General features: G+C 41.2%; 1 long non-coding RNA gene across 3 annotated transcripts in view; it reads right to left on the bottom strand.

Annotated features, from left to right (window-relative positions):
- Positions 1-10,907, bottom strand: part of LOC125693851 (uncharacterized) — a 69,722-nt gene that overhangs the window by 6,859 nt on the left and 51,956 nt on the right. For all 3 annotated transcript variants that reach the window (XR_007377276.1, XR_007377277.1, XR_007377278.1), the window contains exon 9: positions 4,223-4,357. This is a non-coding gene — a long non-coding RNA (uncharacterized LOC125693851). The remainder of the gene's footprint in view (positions 1-4,222; positions 4,358-10,907) is intronic.

Genomic DNA, 10,907 nt, shown 5'->3' with positions numbered 1-10,907 from the left:
TGTGGTTTCTTTCTGTTTGTCTGATAGACGCTGAGGTAAGAGAGTGATGGTTGCTTACTGCACTATTATTAAAAAGCTGCTTTTCATAGCCCTGAACAGGCTTGAGTTGTGTGCTACAACTAATCATAAAGCTGCTTACTTGGAAATGTAATGCTTGTTAGTACTATACTGTACTTTTATATGTAAACTCATTTTTGATTGGCTAGCATAACTATAATCAGTAATTAAGGGTCAGCCATCCAGTAAACTCATTAGTTTACACCAATTACATTTGGTATAGTAACTAATGATTCCATGGATCAAGCCATTTATTCCTAAGCTTTCAAAGTATAATTATTGTGTAAATCAGATAGAGTGTAAATCTTTTCCATACGTTTTGGTTGGTAATTGAGAAATAAAATGGTTTCCAAATGTATTCTCTGTCCAGTTTTTGTTCTGCAGTAGATCTCTCGGGGGACTCTTTAAAGTATATGGAAAAGGTGATGTCAACAGCAGTGTACACTGGGCAAACTGAGACAGGATTAATTAATAGAGATGAAAGAGAAAAGCCAGCCCCTTGCAAACTGTGGTCCAGGCCTCAACTTGGACATCACACCTTAAACGACAGTTTGCAGTCCTGAGCATGAGTCACGCAGATTGACAAGTATTCAAAATAGAAGAGAATTAAAAATCCTTTATGTTTAATGTATAAAGGCCTTTCCAATATGCAGTCTTTAAGATGGTGTAATCTCTGGAGTATTTTGCTTTGAAGTTTAATATGTAGTTCCTCACATCCACATAACATTTTCAACACGTTAAACAAATTAGTCTCTGGTTACAGAAGTTTTTAGACATTTACAAGTTGCCATTTAACTAAATTTAATATGTGCCAGTGAAGTTGCTCATGCACTTGTTCATTTAGAAAAATGCACTTTTGGAATGATTAATAAACAAACCAGCCTTTCCTATCCCTTCAACTTTGGTGTTTATTTGAAAGCAATCTACTTTAAAAAGACATTAATATCCCTAGAATTATTATTAGAATAATTGCTTTTACTCTTCTCGGAACACGCATTTTTTCTCATTTCCCTTCAGCACAGACAGCTTTCGACTCAGATATAAACTTCCTATTATTATTTCCCGCTCCCCACCCCAAAAATGAAGAATAGGAATTATATACTTTTCACTAAGGAATAATTAATTTGTCTCAAGTATGAGAACAGAGAATTGTAGAATGACTTTGAATGGTAGTCTCTAAGGAGTAGCATTGTTTGTTCTCTTCGGTCTTTAATGAGCTTTAGTAAATGGCCAGGAAAAATTACCTTCTTTCTGTAATATGAGAGAAGCGAAGAATGAAGGAAGCTATAGAACAGATAAGAGAAAAGGGAGCAGCCACACAGACACACACACCGAGCCATGGTACCACAGCTCTTCCACTGGCTAGTATTTTCCCTTGGAGCTGAGCACTACAGGTCCAGTTTTTCCATTCGAGTTAAAACATATAACATCCCCAATAATTTTGTATGAGAGAAAATTCCTGGATGTCTCCCACCTATTGACAGAGTCTGGCTTGTGCTGTGGGACAACTGCCTGTAGACAAGCTTGGAAATCATTCTGGCTTCCTTTCTTTGGCATTGATTTTGCATTTTAAGACTCTTCAGTCTGTTTTTGTTGTATTTTCACCTTCAGAAGCAATCATCCTTATAGTGCCCCAGTTCGCTGCCCTGTCTTTTAGCAGATGTCTTTTCCCTCCACTGCATTTTCATTGTCACTTCTGTTCAGAATGGCCACAGAGGCAGTAGCAACAGGTGTGTGTGTCTGCTAAGGATATGGACCTTTCACATGGATAACAGTATGTTCAGAAGCACATTTCCCTTCCCTCCTGTACAGCCTCCACATATTTCCTCACTACCCATTCCCATTATTTGACTCTCAGCAGCCAAAGTGAGACCAGAACAGGCTGAAAGAATCCATTGGAATAGGGGCTCTCTCTGATCCATTCCCTTGGAGCTGTTCCAGTTTATAAGGAATAATTGCTCTCAGAGCATTACTGAGGGCAAGAAAACCTGGTTTCTGGGGGTTGTTTCCCTTTTCTAGTGAATACTTCCATATTTTGTATTTCTCAGGGTAGGGCCTGACAGACATGTTTTTCCAGTATGCAGCTGGCAAGACTAGCCCAAGCTTTCCCACATGAAGAAAGGACTCAGGACACACACACTCAGGACTGCAAGGACACACTCCCTGCAGAACAGCTGATAATCTCTCGGGTAGAGTGCTGACTCAGGGGGGCAAGGGATTCCAGCTCATCTTGCCCTCGGCACAGCTGAAGACAAGTCTTTTGTCTCTCAGTTTAATGGCACGAGCCAGCAGACTGTACCAGAAAAGCCTATTACAGAAAAAAAGGCAGAGGAGTGCAGGGGCAAGACGTGCAAAAGGCAGCAGTGCTATCCGCCATTATTCTGTGGGAAAGGCCTGGTGCGAGTGTCCAGTTCCTAGAAAGAGGCTGAGCAAGCACGGCGAGCAAAGAAAGCAGCACAAGGCATTGCAACACCTTCATCTGATTGTGGCTCAACGGGGGGTGCTCTTGTGGCAGACATCAAATTGCTGGCTGGAGCTCAAGGGCACCAGGGATGTGGAGGATGATGAACATGGGGAGAGCTGCTTGGACCCATCCCAGGCATTTAGGGAAAAGATAAAAGGAAAAGGCTGCTGCCAAGGCAAAAATCATTTTTCTCTATCATGGGCTCTCTTTAGCACAATTGTTAGAGAAGAATAAATGGAGACAGATGTACGAAAGACAGATAGGAGGCAGTGAGGACAGGACTAGTAAGTGAGGCAGAAACATTGGAAAGAAGACAAAACAGAAGAAACGTAAGAAACACGAGGACTGGACAAACAAAAAGGGGAAAAAACAAGGCTGACCAAGTCACTTCTGGCATTGCCTCGATCTTCTGGCAATAAAATAACAGTAAGACAATCGCCAAGCATTTGAGTGACTCTGAAGTCCATAATATTTAGGAGGCATTGAAGTGTCCTGTTGATCAGGATCATGTTAAAAAAAAAAAAACAGTAAAACTTCTGACAAGTCTGAAGCACTGCTGTGAGGAAGACAAAAAGGAACAGGACTTAGGCGCTCAATTTCATGTGTGTAACCAAGTATTAAAATCCACACCCAAACACACTTATGCTTTTTAATAGTAAAAAAGATCGGGCCTGTTTCAAACCAGCAAGAACACATGGTTTAAAGCACACGGCTGCTCTTTCTTCAGAATCAACCTTCTGTGAGTTCTATAATTTATTCTTCCCAAGATTCATTTGAACATCTGCAGTATCATTATTTGAGTTTGTTATACTATTACCTTTAAAATTTTACAAGCCATACAGTAGGATAGGTGACAAGTTGAAAAGTTAAGGAGGGTTAATTTAGAAGTTTTAAAGCAAAGCTATTTTTGAGTTATACAAGTGCAAAAAAGCATGTGAATCCAAACCTCCATGGTTACATTTAAATAACTCAAAAACTGCTGAAAGGATTTTCTTCAAACTTCACTCAAGACAAATCCCTCTGGGCTAAGACCAAGCATGAGAATTTAACTCAAAAGGTGATTGTTGTCTGAAGGGAGTTTTCTTCCCCCCTCACCCCTTTTTTTTCCCTCCTGCTTATTTTGTTTTCAATGTTCTAAAAAAATAATAGCACTGAAAAATAAGGGCCTGGAGTGTAACTGTTTCATATCCATTTTATCATTAAAATAAGAAAAATGCTGTTCGTAAACTACCTTTTTATTAAAACCAGACCCATTTCTCTGCCTCTAGCCATTACCAACAGCCTCAGTACCCACCTATAGCAGGCATTTGCTGTAACTGGGTGGCTCAACAGAGAAGTGTGGAGCTGTACTCCCAGTCCCATCTGCAGCTTCTTTGCATGCCTTAGCAGTTCAGCTCAGCTCTAATACTACCCTAAATGGACAACTGAGGATTCTCCTCAGCAGGAAGTCTTTGGAGAGAGGAGAACCAGCAGCTCTGCAACAGTCCTTCCTTTACTTTCCATCCCCAGTTCATGGGAGGTGAAGTATACTCTATACCTGCAAGCTGACCTAAACAATGTTTTGATTTTCCACCAGTCCAGGATTTGGAAAGCAGAAAGGTAGCTTGCAGTCATGCTTTTCTCAGCTCATTGACTGCAAACTTAGTGTATTTGGCAATCTCATTCATTCTTCCCCTCTACAATTGAAACCAAGGGTCTTACCTCCTGGTCCTGTAGCTGCAGGAACTCCTCTAGAGGAAGAACCTGATCAAAAAAAATGGAATCATTTTCTTTCTCAAAGAAAGGTCCACTTTAAGAGTAGTATCAGGAGTTCTGGTAGCATGGTTGCACGGTTGTCTGGGTTAAATAGAGAGAGAGAAAGGAAAAGAAGAAGAGGAGTGAATTTATTTCCTGCTGAACTCTCCTGCATTTTGTTCTCTACGAATTGTCCCAGGGCAGACAAGGGCCCTTCCCTCCCCCTTCTATCCAGACTTGCTTCTGATTCTGGCAGCACCTCCCGCAGTTACTCACTCATTTGTTTATTTGTTTTTCCATCTGCAACTTTTGCCCCCTCCAAAGAGCTGGTTTGCCAGTGAAATAACAGTAACTTATTTCATTTCAAATGCATTCAGAAAGGCATTTGAATTGTTCCTTTTCACTGACAACAATGTCCGAATTTGGAACTTGTGAAAAAGCAATGGGGGAGATTTGGAATATGTTTGCTAAAATAATTCATCACATTTAGCCAATCAACCCAGATAAATGCGGAAATGGCATCCCTTGTCTATCCCTCATATCCATGACCTGGACTAAAAGCTGTTTGGGAAAGGTCCAACCCATTGTTTGTGGTCTTAAGACAATGAGGCTTCAAGCTGCAGCAATACCACAATGCCTAGGGATTTGTTTCAGGAGACTCTGAGTTTGGAAACAAAATACATGTTTCCTAATGACTGCTAACACTGAACAGTGGGGAATACAGCTGAAAATGGCATAGAGAGGTGCATCAGGAAGCTGAAGTCTTGGGCTCAGTTTTTCTTTGTTCCAATCTTGGGGAAGTCTACTCCAGCAAAACAGGGAGGCCTTAAAGTTGATAACAACTTGTGGTAGCTTACTAAGCAGTGAGCAGCTCCTGCAAGCTCCGTGCTGCACACACTGCCAAAGCAGGCAAAGTCCAGCAAACCTTCAACAGACAGGGAAAGTCTTAAAAATAGATCAAAATATTTAAATAACCAAAGAAGCTTTTCCATTAAGAAATGTCCCATATGCTCTCTGCCACCAAACTTCTGGGGTATTGTTTTTCACTCAGCACTTCAAGCTGTCTGCTACTATCTCATTCATACAGCTTTTTCAACGCAGGTCAATACTATCTGACTAGATTGAGATTAAATCTTAATACATGATTCACCTGGAAAACCCTGACTCCAAGCATATTGAAAAGCTGCAGATACAAACCGTGCAGTTACCATGGATGATAATGTATTAGAACATATCCCAGAAGGAAGACTAGCAGAGAAAGGAGGGGTGCAGAGTTATGGTCACAGAAGAGAATGTCCTTCATTTTCAGCCGAGATTTTATAGAAGACTGAGAACAAATGTGGCAAAAAGTCTGTCCTCTTACTGCTGGTTCTGCAGCTAAGATTTTGCATCAGCCATGATAAAATTAGGCAGAGATGTAGCAGATCTGAGTATTGTAGAGGAAGATGTGGAAGGAGCAAGAGTTCAGTGCAGTTCAAGGATGGAAGGGTATAATGAAGGCAAATGGAAAGCAAAGAGCTGAAACGGAAAGAGATGAGCTCAAGAAATCTGATATGAAGACACAAGTTTAATTAATAAAGACAGGCAGAGCAGGCTGAACAGAGAAGACTCATTTAAAATGTCAAAATATATCTTTAGTTATGGCCACTAAGGTAAAAATAAATGAAGTTATGTAGAAAAAGCATGAAAGTTCAGGGGTGCGAAACTGTGTTTAATGATGGGAGTGGTGAGAAAACCTGAGGCTGCATGGAAGCTCTTCTGGGAGGTGATAGCCCTGTTTCAGTGCTTGCTGCTGCCATCTGGGTACCCGGCATACTGCTCCATTAGTGAGAGGGATCACAAATTGCCTTCTAATCTGCTTTAAGCTAAGTCAGTCAGATTCATTTCACCTGGTGATGAACATGGATATGAGCTAACCAGGATGGCTTTACTTGTGGTGCTTTAGAGAATGCTTGTTTGGCCTCTTCTGTGGGGAAGGACCAAGCAGGCAGCAAAATGTGGTGTTTCAGCGAGGCACTGAGGAGGAAATTTGTTTGGTCTAGGAGAGCACACGAACATGTAAGACTGGAATCAATCCAGACACATGGAAGAATGCAAATTTCTAAGAGTAAAAGTTATTATCAGCAATACTGAGTTCAAGAAAAGTTGGTATTTCTGCATCTCATTACTATGAGTAAGGAACATGTTTACTATCTCTGTTACTGGTGCAAGGATAATTTCTGCAGAAGCATATCTATGTGCTTGGGAAAAATAGCAGACACTGGTTGGTAACCAGCAAGAGCCACAACAGAGGAGACCCATGGTTTTACTGTCTCTGGTCCAGTACAAAGCTGTAATCTATGCTGCTTAAGCTTCATAAACTCAGCAATTGCAACTGCCAAGTAGTCCAATTTTTTACTGACATAAAAGTGGGTAATGTTGAAGTGCAACTGCACATAAGGGATCACTAGGACAATATATAGTGGCTTTCACTTACAGGTAATAGCCTAATTTCCATGTTTCTTTAGGAACTTGGATGAGTTGAATTGGTACTGCTAGGAAGCACATCAAAAACTGAGCTTGCACACAGTTAATTTACTTCTATCACCTCAAGTGGCCCTGTTCTTTAAGGTGGGTTCACCATAGGAAGCTTGCTCTATTTCAGCTATTGCTATAACAATTCAAAGAGAAGAACCAAGAGTTTTGGCCCTAAAAGTGGATACATATTTGAAACACTAAAATAACCTCTTTAACTATAGCAGGGAAATATTCCTGGTAACTCACTCTGTTGTGCTCCCCATAATTAGAGCTGAGAGTAATAACAGATTAACTTTCTGCAAGAGGGGCCATCTCTTTTTGTTCCTAGAAGGACTGCAGCTCTAAATTTTTTGCAACCACTTTCACATCTATATTATCATTCTGATTGAGGCTTAAATATCTAACTCAGTAGGCCTTACGTTGCTTAGTTCTCCACCGTGTATCTTCTTATTTTGGGTGCCTGTCATTCTCATTTCTGCAAAGTTCAGCTGAAACCATTAAGTATTTCATGTCACCAGTGCTTTGCACTGCAAATATTAAGAAGCAAAATTTGCAATCCAGGTCATTCACAGAACATTCTTATACAGCACATAATATTCCAAAAGCTAAATTAATCTTGCTTCACAATGTGAGTCTCTGTGTACATGTGGTTTCTGATACAAAAGGCTCAAGTGAAATCAATGGTATAGGCATGATATTAACTCAGACTCAGTTCTTTCAGGTCCATGAAACATAGTCATGTGCTTTCTAATTTAGAAATCAAATGTAACCAAGAATCTCAGCTCCTCTTTTTAAACAGTGTGTTAAACAGTTTCAATCCAATTTACCTTTCACAGATGAAAACATAAATCAGTAGCTGGTCTCCACTCCACATGCTAATTTAACGAGATGGGGATCTGACCACATGTGTATATATGCTCCAGAAACTTGCAGACCTTCTCCTCCATACTGCATTCAGTTTGGAGGCATGCCAAAGAATACGTGAGTTAAAAGGAGGAGGGAAAGGCAGCCTGGCTTACCAGCTTGCACCAGGGTCTAGAACAAGAGTGTGAGATGTAGGTCAGGATTCGAGTACCATCCATACCCTCCCCTGATGATCACTCAAATGAAAAGAAATGCACAAGTTGCTGAAAGCAACCTCACAGTCCAGACAGATGCTCTGGGACATCTCCTCAGGATGATGTCTGGGGTCACCACTCGGCAGCTGGAAGAGCTCTTTCCCACAGTTCAGAAGGACTCCAGTCTAAACAGAGATGGTCTCTCAGAAGAAAGGCCCAAGACAAAGGTGACCCAAAAGCACCCACAGATCCACTGTTTGGCTCACTGCACGGTGAACTACAAAACAAAGGACCTTTGGAGGTTTTGTCTGGTAGGTCTTCAAAGAAGGTGTGTAATGCCTGTCAGAATGCAAAATGGAGTACAAAATGAAGATAAATATTCATACACAAACATCAATTGTGTTTTGGCACTGCTCACATTGCATGACTTCTGCTGACCTGACAGGACTCTGACCTGAAATACAGACGCCAAAACAGCAGCATCTCCTCAATTTCTGTCTCCTCTTTGCCTTGTCCCAAAGATTATTGACCCGGAGGGATGAAGTCTTGCACTCACTTTTCTTGGATGTCATGCATCTGTGAACTGAGTTCATTCATAAACAGCTCCCTTGCACTGAACCAGTCCAAATTCACTTCATACACTCATCTAGGCAGCAGCACAACACTGCTCCAGTTGAGCAAAATACTGAAAGCAGGCAGACTTCATCAGACAGATGTTCAGTGAGCAGGGAATCTCTGAAATGGGACTACTTATTGCAAGGTATCTGGCATCATTGACAAGGGTGAGGTAAAAGTGCAAAAAAGTAGAATAAAGCCAGTGAATAAAGGCAGGGTACAGAAAAAGAGATAATACTGCTGAAACATTAACTGATCATTCAAAAACAGATTGCAGGACGTGTCATTCAGATAGCACTACTGGTCTCTTGTGATTAGCCTCTTCCCTATCCACCAACAGAAGAATTAAATATAGGCCAGATTTTGCTTAAGTGCCAAAGGAAAAAGGAAATTACATTAACCATGCCTGTGAATCTCAACAACAGAATTATAAATTATCTTTACATTTTAAATTTATTTTAAAAGTCTGTTTATCTCAGCTTATCAGATCAAGCTCATTAAAAAATCAAAAATCCCAAGTCCTGTGATGTGAGGACAAGTAATACTGAGAGTGAAAAGTCAGCATATCCCCAACCTGTGGGATCGGAGAGCCATCTGCTAGCAACATTTAGGAAATGTTTTTTGGGTGGAAAGCTTCCTTGCAGCCTCAGGCTTTGTTATAGTAACTCAGTTTAGCTCTTAAGCTTTTTTAATATGTGTAACTCTAGTTCAGAGCACCTAACATCCAGGCCTCAGCGAGGACCCTAGCATACTGTCCTCTAAAACAGGGTAGCCGTCTATGCAGTGGTCTCTTGGTGGTATCACTCTGAAATCAAAAAACATCTGCACAGGCACAGGAATCCCTGCTGCCCTGTATCAGATCACAGTGTTAACAAAGCCTGTCCAGAAAACAGGCTTTATTTTCCTAGAAGAAAAGCCAGCAGAAACAAGTTAATAGTGTTTCTTTCTCTCTGTCTTAGTTATACAGGAGCGTCATTTGTTCTTTTATGTTTTTATTACGCAAAGTCACACCGGACCCAACAGTGCAAGCACCACCCTTATTTCACTGGTGTTTGGCTTCTTATTAGAAATGTTATCAGCAGGTAAACACAATGCACAGGAAGGTCTGCTGTGGAGTAATGAGGTTTACCATGCTGATGGCCAGAATGTTTTAACAAGTTAAAACTATTTCTGGTAATTACAAAGAAGTCGAAAGGAAGTGTTCCCTCAAGCTCACAACACACATTTTATACAAGAAACAAACAAGATACGAGACCATGAAAATTGGACGGACATAAATACTTGAGATGTAACTGAGAGGCAGAAAAATATATTAAAATGATCATTGATTGAGCAACATGGAAAGAATTCTACCAGTAGAAGAAAATAATTCTTGCAAATCTCTGAGAAAGCACCACAGACTCCGTTTCTGTGACAATATTCAACAATTCCAACTGAAATTCTGACGCAACTTCTGGATATATATTGATGACTGACTTCTTTGATTTAGCTATTACTGTGCTTTTACCGACAGAGAAACCAACTTTCTGGAATGACAAAGAGAATTTCCTAAGGTCAAACAGCGAGTGTCTAGTTCTCCTCAATCTTACTCTCAATCAACCACACTATTAGATTGTACAACCATGAAACACAATCTCTTCCTTCTGAAAAGGTAGGTTTTGTGAGAAAAATAACAAGCTCCACCTGTCTATCCAGCTAGTATTAGCTGTAGTAAAAATTTCATTCTGTAGAAAAACTGCAGATGTAGCTACTGTGGAAAAAAAGCACCCAAACTCATGTGCATATCAGAAATTGCCAGAGTGCTTTCAACAGCTGCAACTATCACACACTTTCAGCAAGTAACTTCAACTCAACAGGACTAACTCCAGCGCAGACAGCATGAACCAGATTGCTTAGTTATAAATAAAGCCCTTGTATGGCACATGTTGCAAGGAGATATGAGGTTGGAGCCCTGCAGACTTGCACCAGCCCTGGCTTAAAGTTGGGCATGCCAGAATGGCAGCCCCACCACCCTCCCACCGTGTCACAAGTGGAAGGAGCTGCAAGAACGTGCACACATGTGAATGTTTAAATACTCACCATTGGGGACTACAATAGACATTTAGCCTTGGGATGTTTTCTCTGCTGTACTGCAGAAAAGCAATAAAAATATGTGCTACTCTGCAGGCTTTTTCTCTGCTTAACCAGCCCCTTTATTATTATCTCAGCTTCCCTCTTTCTGAGAACAAGTCCAATGGCAGTCTCAGGGCCGGGGCTGTCAACGCACACCGCTCTTGTCTGACTTTGTTGTGGTGTACTCAGGACAAGGTGCCCGCAGGCCCACATGAAGCAGCCCCTTGTCGGTCCACACGTTCATGGACATCACCCACTAGACCGGTGCAAGCTGCCTGCTGCGCACAGACAGCCCCACAGCCTGAGTGATGCAGGCAGCGCACAGGGCAAGAAGGGTTTGAGAAGTGCCA

Source organism: Lagopus muta, chromosome 5 (assembly GCF_023343835.1).
Source record: "Lagopus muta isolate bLagMut1 chromosome 5, bLagMut1 primary, whole genome shotgun sequence".
Taxonomy (NCBI): Eukaryota; Metazoa; Chordata; class Aves; order Galliformes; family Phasianidae; genus Lagopus; species Lagopus muta.
Note: the sequence above shows the minus strand (reverse complement) of the source record. Positions and strands in the feature narration are given on the sequence as shown.